This window comes from Anomaloglossus baeobatrachus, chromosome 1 (genome assembly GCF_048569485.1).
Source record: "Anomaloglossus baeobatrachus isolate aAnoBae1 chromosome 1, aAnoBae1.hap1, whole genome shotgun sequence".
NCBI lineage: Eukaryota > Metazoa > Chordata > Amphibia > Anura > Aromobatidae > Anomaloglossus > Anomaloglossus baeobatrachus.
The window spans coordinates 868491516-868505452 of record NC_134353.1 but is presented as its reverse complement, the minus strand read 5'-3'; the positions used below and the strand labels follow the sequence as shown (position 1 = coordinate 868505452).

The following is a 13937-nucleotide window of genomic DNA, read 5'->3' as shown; positions in this document are numbered from 1 at the left end:
CGTATAACGCAGAACAGGACAAGACCTCCACGAACCACGATTCATTCTGACCAAAAGACAATGGTCTTCTATTACCGTCCCAATATGGTGTACAACATTTTTTCTCCCCTTTAAAGTCCATAGGGCTACAATAAGTACAGTGCAATTTTTGTTTTTTTTCTGTCCCTGTGATTTTTACCTGAAAAAATTAACGATATGTGGTTTTTACTAAGCAGCACAATATACGTCGATGTGGAAAAACCTCCAATTGCATAACTTCTAGATCATTTGGAGTCTAGGCCATCGGGACCACCACTAACTGCAAGTATAAAGTACTTTTATTTCCACTAGAGAAGCAGCCGGTGATGACATTTAAGGAATAACCCTTTAAAGTTTATATTAAAGAACCGTATAAATTCAGATTTCAGTTTAAAAGGAATTAAGGTGGTGTCACATACAGCGACGACGACAACGACGTCGCTGCTACGTCACCATTTTCTGTGACGTTGCAGCGACGTCCTGTCGCTGTCGCTGTGTGTGACATCCAGCAACGAGCTGGCCCCTGCTGTGAGGTCGTTGCTCGTTGCTGAATGTCCAGCTTCATTTTTTCGTCGTCGCTCTCCCGCTGTGAAGCACACATCACTGTGTGTGACAGCGAGAGAGCGACGAAATGAAGCGAGCAGGGAGCAGGAGCAGGCGTCTGGCAGCTGCGGTAAGCTGTAACCAAGGTAAACATCGGGTAACCAAGGGAAGACCTTTCCCTGGTTACCCGATATTTACCTTCGTTACCAGCCTCCGCCGCTCTTGCTGCTAGTGCCGGCTCCTGCTCTGTGCACATGTAGCTGCAGTACACATCGGGTTAATTAACCCGATGTGTGCTGTAACTAGGAGAGCAGGGAGCCAGCGCTAAGCAGTGTGCGCGGCTCCCTGCACTGTGACATGTAGCTGCAGTACACATCGGGTTAATTAACCCGATGTGTACTGTAGCTAGGAGAGCAAGGAGCCAGCGCTAAGCAGTGTGTGCAGCTCCCTGCTCTCTGCACATGTAGCGACGTTATGATCGCTGCTGCGTCGCTGTGTTTGACAGCTAAGCAGCGATCATAACAGCGACTTACAAGGTCGCTGTTACGTCACAGAAAATGGTGACGTAACAGCGATGTCGTTGTCGCTGTCGCTATGTGTGACACCAGCTTTAGTCAGGACCTCTATGGCCTCCAACCCAGCAGCATTCATATATGCATGCCCAAATTCCCTGAATAACCATCCCTGTATTACTCTATTTACTAAAAGTAATGTGTAAAAAAAGCATTTATAAAATGTACTCTTCCTATACTAAGTCCTTGACTAGTCGAAGGGGCATTGTTTTCCCAGACTAATCAGACATCTGTCCATGTTATCACTCACCTATGGCCATGATAACATGATTTCCAAGAACCAGTATCATTACCCGTCACAAGTGTGTCAGGGGTGACAGACAGTCATGTGGTTTCTGGCAATAGAAGATCACAGCATTTGAGTATGCAAAAGGCTCCATGACTTTCTATTGTTCCTGCTGTTAGTATTCATTGTATTAGGTAGTTTTCCTGCTGGGTTTTCATCTCTTCCCCTTAAGGACCGAGCAGATTCCTCCTTCCATCCAGCTGCTGATCATCAGTATTCTCTTAAATACTCCCATCTTCCCTGGACTTGTGTTGGTGATATTATTCAATTAATTCTAGCTCTTGTTGTAAACAGGTGGTTTGTATTCATGTGTGGTATCATTGCTGAACTTTTACCAGTCATCTGTGGATAAGTAGTTTATGTGCACACAGTGCGTTTTTCGCGGCGTTTTTGGCCTCAAAACTGCATGACTTTACTTCCCCAGCAAAGTCTATGAGTTTTCATTTTTGCTGTTCGCACACAACTTTTTTTTTAAGCTGCGTTTTTGAGCTTAAAAAAAAAAGTGGACATGTCAATTCTTTCCTGCGTTTTTCCCTCATGCAATGCATTGGAAAAACGCCGAAAAACGCAGAGATCAAAAATGCAGCAAACGCACCAAATCGCGGTAAAAACGCATGCGTTTTTTGCCGCGGGTGCCTTTTTAGCGCCAAAAACGCACAAAAACTGAGCGTAAAAAAAAACGCAGCAAGTGCATATAGCCTATGTGTGTCTTCTTTGTGTCTTCTCTAATGTTTAGTGGGGGTTACCGAGGAGCTCATCCCACTCGTTCCCTATTTAGGGCCCAGCACTAGGGAGATGTAGGGTCAGGTATCCGGCTCGGCACATAGGTGCAGACCCTATCTAGGATGATGAGGGACCCCAGGGACAAGTGATAGCTTTGGTCAGGGGTTGCCATTCTCCCTCTTCCCTAGACACAACGTTTCTTTTTCCTTTCCGTTCACCGTTCACGTACTTCCCCGTACCTAGACATTACCAGCTCCTGGAAATCTTGTGCGGCTAATTTCAGCAGCATCAGTGCGCCTCAGAAGCCACGAGTACGCATCCCGGCTTGATAAAGGTTCACTGTGCGCAGTGAACCTCTTTGAGGCCAGGACATGCACACCCTGCTTCTGAGGCGCACTGACACAGCCAAAATGAGCTGTGCACATGCGCAAGATTTCCAGGAGCTGCAATGATGCCGGCTTGTGGAAATCATGTTATTACGCCCACAGGGGCGTGATAATATAAAAAGAGGGATGACTAGTCAGGGGAAACAATGCCCATTTGACTAGTCAAGGCCCTAATTAGCATAGAAACAGGGCACTTTATAAAAAAATTTGATACATTGATTTTCTTAAATAGCATTATATAGGGCTGGTAGGGAGGGGATTTTGGCATACGCATGTGAAATCTGCTGGGTTGGAGTCCATAGGGGTTCTGACAGGTTCCCTTTAAGTAATGTAATTGCTCCCTTTGCAAGTGAAAACAAGATAAGGTTGCGGTGGATCCCTGTTTTATTACTTGAAAATACAACCCTTGGAGAGAACATATTATTCCATAGCATCTAGTCACAACTCCACCTTCATATGGAACATGACAAACTTCTAGAAATCTCATTATGAAACCAGAGGAATAAAAAGGTACAGCATAACCCTATACAGGGGCAGTATTTGGGCTTTTTTGACACCATCAGCATTGTCTACATTGTTCTGTATACAACCTATTCTTCCCCTGTCATGCTGACTCTGCATTTTCTGACACCTTTGGATTTTCCAAACCAATTTTCTGACTGTTGACTCTGTTTAATTGGATCTGCTGCAATCAGTCAATGGTTTGTTTACAGAAAACTCCTTTTTAGAAAGTAAAACAGAGAGGGCCAAGTGTTGTGCCAATTAATTAAGAAAACGGGTGTTACAAGTGGAGCCAGGTGCTACAAGACATTACCAAGCTGGATCCGAAATCTGTGTCATACCAATAACTGTGATGCCAAGGCTGCTTTCACACATCAGTTTTTTTGCATCAGGCACAATCCGGCTCAAAAACCTATGCAACGGATGCAGCGAAAAAAACGGATCCGTTGCATACGTTTTTCCACTGCGGCCCGTCCGTTTTTTGACGGATGTTGCTTGATACTGAGCATGCGCAGTTCAAAAAACCGCATCCGGCGTCCATAGGCTTGCAGTGTAAATCGCAATGCATTTTTTTCGCAGCACAAAAATACGTGCCAGGCAACATTCCATCCGGCCGCCGCATGGGCTAAATATGCCGCATCCGGCAAAAACTGGACGCAACACAAGGCCATGCGGCACAATACGGCGCTAATGCAAGTCTATGCGGAAAAAACGCAACCGGCGGCAAAAAAAACGGTTGCGTTTTTTCTGCAAAGCGCCGTATTGTGCCGCTCAGCAAAAACCAGATGTGTGAAAGCAGCCTGTCACGTGATAAAAGCAAGGAGTAACAAAAAAAAAAAAAAGAAGAGAAGTGTAGCATGTTTCCCATATACTTTCTCCGCATTCGTAATCTATTCCTGACATTGACTTTAAAAAAATGACAGGTGAAAAGCATCCTAAGGTATTAAACTGAATCTGTCAGTAAGGCCTAAGCCACACGGCGAGAAAATCGGTGCGAGTGGAGTGCGATAAAACATCGCATTCCACTCGGACCAATTCTAGCCTGTGTGTCAGCACACGAGCGATTATTTTCTCGATTGTTTTCTCCTAATCGGACCGAGAAAACAATCGCAACATGCATGTAAGCCGAGACTTTTTCTCTCGCACCCATTTAAGTGAATGGGGCGAGAGAAAAATCGCACTGCACTCGCGGTACACCGGTGTATTGCCAGTGCAGTGCGAGAATGGCAATAGCCAACTACGGAGGAGAGAGGGAGAGAAATCCCTCCCTCCTCTCCTAAGAGCCAGCCCGCCCCCCGCAGCTGAGGTCTGCTCGCAGGGTCGGACCGCAGATGGAGGCACACTCGCATGACACTTGGCTCCTGCTGTGCTGCCAGCACGAGCCGAGTCTCATGTGAGCATCGCAGTAGTGCCCCGTGTGGCCCCAGCCTAAGATCAACTCTCATAAATAAAATGGGTCTTGTGAGAGACATGTAATAACTGACAGTCTGCTCCCCTGATCTGTATGTCTTACAATTGTAACAACTCATTTCATATCAAATAAGCCCTGGAGGAAGATTCTCAGGGAGATCTATGTCTGGCCCATAGATCTTAAAGGGAACCTGTCACCAGGTTTTTCCCTTATGAGCTGTGGCCACCACCAGTGAGCCCTAGTATACAGCTCTCCAGAATACTGTATATAAGAGCCCAGGCCGCTCTGTATAACATAAAAAAACGCCTTTATAATACTCACCTAGGGGGTGGTCCACTCCGATAGGTGTCGCTGCTCTCAGTCCGGCGCCTCCTCCATCTTGCACGATAGCCGTCCTCCTTCTGAGCCCCGTGTGCATGACGCAATATCAAGGTATCATTTTATTCAACTTTCTATAACCTACATGTTCATACAGATGAATTAGGAGGGTTGTCCCAAAGATAGATTCCTTTTAACTCATTAGCAGAATCGTATTACATATGGAGACTCTACTAACTGTAAAGCCCGCTACACACGCTTCAATATATCTCACAATCCGTCGTTGGGGTCAAGTTGTAAGTGACGCACATCCGGCATTGTTTGTGAGGTATCTGCGTGTGACAGCTACATGCGATCAGGATTGAACGCAAAACCGTTGATCGCAAACACATCGTATCTTTGTCTAGAATTGAGCGTTTTGTTGCACGAACCTAGTCAATTGTAACGTGTGACATCCCTCATACGATTTTGGTGTCTGATGCTATGTGCGCAGGTGTGCGCTCTGCACCGCAGCTTAAAAAAGGTCCGCTTCAGAGCGCAGCTGAAAAGCTGCGTTCTGAAGCGCCTCACAATGTCTGTCATTCACTAATCTCTGTCAGTCGGTCACTATCTCTGTCCCTCACTCTCTGTCCATGTCAGTCTATCCCCCTCTCTCATATACTCACCGATCCCCGGCGCTGCACGGCGTTCACACTGCTCCGGCGGCTTTTACTGTTTTGAAAAAGCCGGCCGCCCATTAAACAATCTCGTATTCCCTGCTATCCCCGCCCACCGGCGCCTATGATTGGTTACAGTGAGACACGCCCCCACGCTGAGTGACAGGTGTCACACTGCACCCAATCACAGCAGCCGGTGGGCGTGTCTATACTGTGTAGTGAAATAAATAATTAAATAATTAAAAAAAACGGCGTGCGGTCCCCCTCAATTTTAAAACCAGCCAGATAAAGCCATACGGCTGAAGGCTGGTATTCTCAGGATGGGGAGCTCCACGTTATGGGGAGCCCCCCAGCCTAACAATATCAGCCAACAGCCGCCCAGAATTGCCGCATACATTAGATGTGGCAATTCTGGGCGGCTGTTGGCTGATATTTTAAAATAGTAAAAGCCGCCGGAGCAGTGTGAATGCCGTGCAGAGCCGGGGATCGGGGATCGGTGAGTATGAGAGAGGGCTGCTCAATTCAGTTACTCAGGAGTTTAGCGGTCACCGGTGAGTCCTTCACAGGTGACCGCTAATCAGGACGCGACACAGACAGAGCCGCAGCATGACCATGAAGTCGGGTGAGGTTCACCCGAGTTCATTCTGACAGTGCGGCTCTGTCTGTGTCTGCTGTCATCTGCCATTCACCGCTGCTACATGGCTGTCTGTGGCTGCTGTCAGCGGCCATGTAGCAGAGCTGAATGGCAGATGACATAGTATAAACGCATCTCTACACATTACACACGCTTGGCAAGTCAATAAATAAAAAAAAAAAAAAAAGGTGCCCAATGCATACGTCACAGAACACATGATCTAAAGGATCGCACACAAAATTGATCAATTTAACATAGACTACTAACGCACGTGTGACAGCAAATGAACGACCTACGTGCAATCTCATAAGATCCCGTATGCAACCTGGGCGTGTCACATCGCAAATGCGATTGTACAACTAATTGCAACGTGTAAAGCAGGCTTAAGATATATGTAACTCACCATGTGTATCTCGTCTCAATAATAAGTCAATTTTTATAAATCTGTATGTCTAATGTCTTTTTTTAAATGTGTCACCTACCATATTCTTGAATTATTACTATTGGTACAGTTTTCACTGCGTTTTCTTCAGCCAAAACCTAAATATAATACTGATCAGTACTACATAAAGAAAACACATATATTATGTGGCTGAGGCTGTGGGTTTAAATGGATCACAAAGGTCTTCTTTGTTAAGAAATGTATAAACTAATGACAATTCATTTATCTATTAATCAGACTATTTGGAGATTCTTGCCTCATTGGATCAAGGTACCTTGGAATTTCCTACAAACCATAATTGAAATAAAAATACAAAAAGTTATAAAAATCATTCAACAGCACCAAATATATAACTATTATATACATATGAAATCAGTTACTCGATCAATTGATGCAATATTGTCTTAGATCACCTTTAGTTCTAGTAGTGGACAGCCTCTTCTGATTCCACGTTTCCCCCAGGTAAAATAATGAAGCCTATGCTCACCTCCCATACCGGCGTGGTTCCAGCACTATCCGTGATCACGGTGGCAGGGCTCACATGGGGTTGTGACATCACATAAGCCCCGCGTCCAATCAGTGCCGACTTCCTTCTCCCCGCCTCTGGACCGAATAAACCATCAACAGAAAGTGTGCGCAGGCACAGTGCTTACTTCCTGTGTTGATTATCTCATTTGGTCAAAAGGTGGGGAGAAGGAAGTCGATGACTGGATGCCATAACCCCACGTAAGCACCAGCACTGCGATCCTGGACACTGTTGGAACCGTGGCGGTACGGGAGGTGAGCATAGGCTTTATTATTTTAACTAGGAGAAACGTGGAAAAAGAATGGGTTGCTCTAGTAGTGGAGAACCCCTTTAAGTCTTGTTTTGTACAAAACCTTGGGAACAAAAGCCTCGGCAATTTCCTATGAGATTTGAGGAATTTTTCCGTGACGTTGCTGACTGTTACATAATAAAGGCACATTCACAAATCAGTTTTTTCATATCAGTTGGTAATAAATGAACAACACATAAACCCCATACAATTTAACAGGATTAGTCACTCATCAGTATTTTTTAATGGATCCGTATATCCACTTCATTAACTTGCCATGAATATGTAATCTTATTTTAACTACACTGTGTGCAGAATTATTAGGCAAATGAATATTCTGATCATATGATACTTTTTATACATGTTGTCCTACTCCAAGCTGTATAGGCTTGAGAGCCAACTACCAATTAAGTAAATCAGGTGATGTGCATCTCTGTAATGAGGAGGGGTGTGGTGTAATGACATCAACACCCTATATAAGGTGTGCTTAATTATTAGGCAACTTCCTTTCCTTTGGCAAAATGGGTCAGAAGAGAGATTTGACGGGCTCTGAAAATTCCAAAAATTGTGAGATGTCTTGCAGAGGGATGCAGCAGTCTTGAAATTGCCAAACTTTTGAAGCGTGATCACCGAACAATCAAGCGTTTCATGGAAAATAGCCAACAAGGTCACAAGAAGCGTGTTAGGCAAAAAGGCACAAAATAACTGCCCATGAATTGAGGAAAATCAAGCATGAAGCTGCCAAGATGCCATTTGCCACCAGTTTGACCATATTTCAGAGCTGCAATGTTACTGGAGTATCAAAAAGCACAAAGTGTGCCATACTCAGGGACATGGCCAAGGTAAGGAATGCTGAAAAACGACCACCTTTGAACAAGAAACATAAGATAAAACGTCATAACTGCGCCAAGAAATATCTTAAGACTGATTTTTCAAAGGTTTTATGGACTGATGAAATGAGAGTGACTCTTGATGATCCAGATGGATGGGCCAGAGGCTGGATCAGTAAAGGGCAGAGAGCTCCACTCCGACTCAGACGCCAGAAAGGTGGAGGTGAGGTACTGGTATGGGCTGGTATCATCAAAGATGAACTTGTGGGACCTTTTCGGGTTGAGGATGGAGCGAAGCTTAACTCCCAAACCTACTGCCAGTTTCTGGAAGACAACTTCTTCAAGCAGTGGTACAGGAAGAAGTCGTTATCGTTCAAGAAAAACATGCTTTTCATACAGGACAATGCTCCATCACATGCATCTAACTACTCCACAGCGTGGCTGGCCAGTAAAGGTCTAAAAGATGAAAAAATGCTGACATGGCCTCCTTGTTCACCTGATCTGAATCCCATAGAGAACCTGTGGTCCCTCATAAAATGTGAGATCTACAGGGAGAGAAAACAGTACACCTCTCGGAACAGTGTCTGGGAAGCTGTGGTGGCTGCTGCACGCAATGTTGATCGTAAACAGATCAAGCAACTGACAGACTCTATGGATGGTAGGCTGTTGAGTGTCATCAGAAAGAAAGGTGGCTCTATTGGTCACAAATTGTTTGGGATTTTGTTTTTGCATGTCATAAATGTTTATTTCTAAATTTTGTGCAGTTATATTGGTTTTCCTGGTGAAAATAAACAAGTGAGATGGGAGTATATTTGTTTTTTTTTAAGTTGCCTAATAATTCTGCACAGTAATAGTTACCTGCAAAAACAGATATCCTCCTAAGATAGCCAAAACTAAAAAACCCCACTCCAACTTCCAAAAATATTAAGCTTTGATATTTATGAGTTTTTTGGGTTGATTGAGAACATAGCTGTTGATCAATAATAAAAAAAAATCCTCTAAAATACGACTTGCCTAATAATTCTGCACACGGTAAATATAAATTGTTGCTGTTCTCCTGAATCTGGAATTCTTTTTTTCTCTATTCCTAAAGTATGGCCCTCTCTTCCCTGAATATAAATCTAGTCTGTTTAGCTGAGGGGACGTAGTCCTCAACTCTTCTCTGTGGTAGGTTTTTTGAGGACCATGCCCAGTTGGCTAACAAGATTACATTTATATAAAGGGAAAAGGAAGTCATGGCTCATGAACTGAGAGGCATATATGAACAATAGAAAAAACACCAGATTCAAGAAAACAGCAGCATTTACACTAGCTAAGATCTTATTTTGAGTTGTTTTGGTGAATCAGACTTGGTTAACCCCCATTTTTGAGGCTCAGTTAAAAATGAATGGCACACAAAGTCATCTGTTTTTCCTGGATTTGTTTATTTTGCATCTGCAGAAAAGCAAACACAAGCATTTGACTGCTCTTAAAGGGAATCTGTCAGCAGGTTTTTACTATATAATCTGAGGCAGAGAACCTGAAAATCAAGTAATGTGACACTTATTAGGCTGCGTGTTGTAGTTTCAATACAGTCAGTGTTGTATAAGCAGGAGATTATTAATAGAGGACTACATGTCTCATGCAGGCTAGTCAGGCTAACTGTGTAACCCTGCTCACACCACTGATTGACAGATTGCTGATAATTCCCAGTATAGACAGGAAGCTACCAATCAGGGGAGTGGGCGGGGCTATACACAGCTCAGAAGTCTTAGCTCTGCTCTATTTACATCAGACAAAACAGGAATTCTATTAAAACTACACCAAGCAGCCCAGTAATTGACACATCTCAAAATAAGGACCTGTATTTTTTTTATCCCGTGTTGTCTCTATACATTCGTGATCACTACTGTTTTTAGCAAACGTGTTGGATGAAAGGTTGTAAATGAAGACCATTCTCGCTCCGGCAGTTCATTATTTCTCCAAGCTCGGGGTCCCGTCAGCACCCATTGCGGTGCCCAGTGTTAGCCATCTATTGACGTGGCCATGTGACAACTTAAGATGACACTGAACACTTCAGGGCTGAGTGATTTGTGCTTACTGATTGTCATAGATCCACTACTTTATTTAAGAAAAACGGTTTATAAGGAGCCATTTTGTAGTTTTTAAAGATATCAATCAGTGTGTCTTAGTGTATATAAATTATCAATCTGTGTTTCCTCAGTCTTTACATTACGCTGCTATCAGATTCCATAGTAGAAAATCTAGAGACAGATCCTTTTTAGCCACAAGTTACCATTACAGGCACTTAAAAGCAATAAAAAAAACCACAAAAAATATGAAAAATATTTACTTGAAACACCAGTAGTATATATCAAGGCAGGGGTGTATTCATATACCTTTTTTCAATACGGAAAGGCTTAGTGCTAAACACAATGGACTCTCCATGCTATTAAAATGTCTATAACATGTAAGGTGTGCCAATAAGCACTAAGATATACCCAGACATGATGGAGGTAGTTAAGGATTCTGTCCCCGAGCTTTGGATACATCTTGCTCACTGCCGGTTGCATGAAAGACTCTTTGTAATTCAGATCACTGCCAAACGAATAACAGCCGCTTGGGTGTTCTAAGAGGTTTTTTGTGGTTGAAGAATGAATGATGAAACGAAAAGAGAGCACTTTTCATGTCTCCCAACAATCAACCCTATAGGATAACCCCATCCCCTGGAAAAAAAGGGATGCTTCCAGGAGGCATGAGACTGCTGCAGAGAGCCGGAATGGTCTCCCCAGGTCACATACAGTAGCACGACATCCATGCAATTGGTTATGTGTGAATGAAATTACGTCAGCCTAGAATGAACAGTGAAGAAATGGAGAGGAAACAAGCGAGATGGAGGGTGAGAGACGGTCAATGGGATCATGGCCAGATTCCCAGATGAGGCAGCTAAAAGATGCTAGCAAGAGAAAAGCCGCCATTCATAAAACACAGAACAAAGTGAGGAAAGCAGCAAAATACACAGCACAGATTCACGGGAGGGAAAGACCTGAGGAAATTTCTGATAAATCACAAGGCAGACAATGGGGAAATCCTGGTTTCTTCCACACAAGTAGATTTTATCACCATATTTCTGTCTTTTACATGCGTGTCTCCACAAAAGATGAACTACAGCATTATAAAAAAGGGTTGTTTTTTTTATTTTTTTATGTAGATCTTCAAAAATATTTTTTTCTAATAATATATCCAGTCAGTAACAATTCTCTTAAAAGGAATGTGTCATCAGAATATTACCATTTGCTTAAAGGGGTTGTCCACTACTTTGACATTGATGGCCTATCCTTAGGATAGGTCATCAATGTCTGATCGGCCGGGGTCAGACAAGCAGCACCCCCGCCAATCAGCTGAGCTCGGTGTTGGCGGCAGCAAGTGGCCAAAAATGCTCAGTTCCGGTCCTACTCTGGTTTCTGATAGTGGCCACGGCCGGGTACTACACATCCGCCTCCTATTGACTAGAATAAGAGGCAGATGTGTAGTACCCGGCCGCGTACACTATCAGAAGACGGAGCAGCGCTGGAACTGAGCATTTCTAGCTGCCTGCTACCGCCGCCAGGGCCGAGATCACCGAGATCAACTGATTGACAGGGGTGCGGTGTGTCTGACCCCGGCCGATCAGACATTGATGACCTATCCTAAGGATTGGCCATCAAATGTCAAAGTAGTGGACAACCCCTTTAAAATTAGATTTTTATAATAAAATGTATAAAATTAAATATTTAAACTTACGATATTCAGAGTAGCTGCTCGGCCTAATTTAAGACTCCTACTTTCTGTTGGGCACATGAACATTAGCGGTAATAAAATCTGACTCAGACCTTATCTTTAATATAAATGTATGTTCCTGCTGTAACATCATCTATTGTCAGAAATGGATCCCGTGTGATCCTACCTCTCATTGTAATCCTGTTTATCCCAACAATGAGACTGTGGATCTGAGCACAAGAGGAAGTGTGACTCTAGCCTAGATGCCAGCGTAAAAAATATAACAGTTTAATGACTTTTTTTGTTTAATATACAGTAGATAGTAGTATGTAAACTTAAAAAGACATAATTCAAAAGTGTCTTTCAACATAAAAACCTCATTCATAAAATAGGTTATTTCTGATGACTAGTGATGGGCGAGCACGAACATGCTCGGGTGCTCGATCCTCGAGTTAAGCAGTTCTGATGCTCTAAAAGTGCTCAACTCGAGTAACGGGTATAATGGAATTCGATGATTGAACAGTTCAGCTCTCTGCCCACATACAGCCACCAATATACAGAGCATTTCAGGGGGAGGAAGGGCGTGTTTTTTGTCATTTTTTAAGGGGGGCATACTACATCCGAAAACATTTTAACCCCCAATAAGATCCATTCAGAGACTGTGATTGCCTCTCCAAGTGGTGTCAGCTCACAATATGTAGTGAAGCAAGCCAGTGTGTCGTGTTGGATGTTTCAAGGACGAAACATCCGAGCATCCATGATACTTGGCCGAGCTCCGCGAGTACCTGAGTACTCCGATGCTTGATCGAGTACCGAGCACTCTCATCCATCATTAGTGATGACAAATTCCCTTTAGGAGCTCCATGTCAACTGCCAAAAAGTTCCAACACAAAGTTGGAGGCCCCAGTAACTAGACTATGATCTGCTGAAGCTTTAGCCTTTAGGTAAATTAACATCACTGGACAAGAGAAAAAAAAAAACTCCAAGAGTTTAAAAATATATAAATATATATTTTTGTACAAATCAGGACATTAACTCATTCTGTTTCCTGTAATTTAAAGGGCATCTGTCAGCAGGTTTTTGCTACCTCATCTAAGAGCAGCATGATGTAGACAAAGAGACCCTGAGTCCAATGATGTATCACTTAGATCATTAGCTGCAGCTGTTCTGACACAATCAAAGTTTTTAGATTTAGCCATGCAGTTGAGCTGAAAACTCTGCTCCCGTCCACTTTAGGCTTTCAAGGTACAATGTCTATAGACAGTGAGGTGCTAATCACAGTCAAACAATATCATGTCACAGCAATGATAATACCGTAGTGATAACAACAGCACAGGAGGTAGAAATTTGACACATTGTTGAATTTCGTATATTAACCCCTACAGCATGCTGTCATCAGATCACATAGCAAAAACCTGCTGACATATTCCCTTTAAGGTTTTAGATGTAGTGATGAAAATGTACAGTGCATCATTAAAGCAAATTTTTCAGCAGGTTTGCTACAGCATGTTATAGGGGATAAAACACAGATGTGTCACATGCCACCTCCTGTGCTGTTGGTGTTTTATCACTAGGACATTATCTTTGCTGTGACTAGCTGGTCCGTGCCATTTTGTGTGACTCCACCCCCTCGTTATTAGCAGATCACTCTCTATAGACATTGTGTATGGAGAGCCAGGTGTGGGCGGGGCAGTTTTTCAGCTCTGCTGCACTGTTAGGCTATGTGTGCACGTTGCGTAATTACATGCAGTTACGCTGCGCTTTGTAGCGCAGCGTAACTGCATGCGTCCTGCGACCCCTGCATAATCTATGAAGATTATGCAGGAGACGTGCGCACGTGGCGTCTTAGAGTGCAGCGCTTCGGCTGCTGCCCGAAGCGTGCGTTCTAAGAAGTGACAGGTCACTTCTTTCCTGCGCTTTGCCTGCACCCCCTGCTCTGTCTATGGGAGGAGCTGCATGCAGAGCGCATGGAATCGGCTTTTTTTTTTTCACTACGGACATTTTCTGCAGCGATTTGAAGCGCACGTGTGCTCTTCAGATCGCTGCAGAAATTTCTGCAGTGAC

At 43.6% G+C, this 13937-nt stretch overlaps 1 protein-coding gene across 1 annotated transcript in view; it reads right to left on the bottom strand.

The window, feature by feature from the left end:
• Window positions 1-13937, bottom strand: part of ADAMTS6 (ADAM metallopeptidase with thrombospondin type 1 motif 6) — a 460987-nt gene that overhangs the window by 143164 nt on the left and 303886 nt on the right. The window lies entirely within an intron of this gene.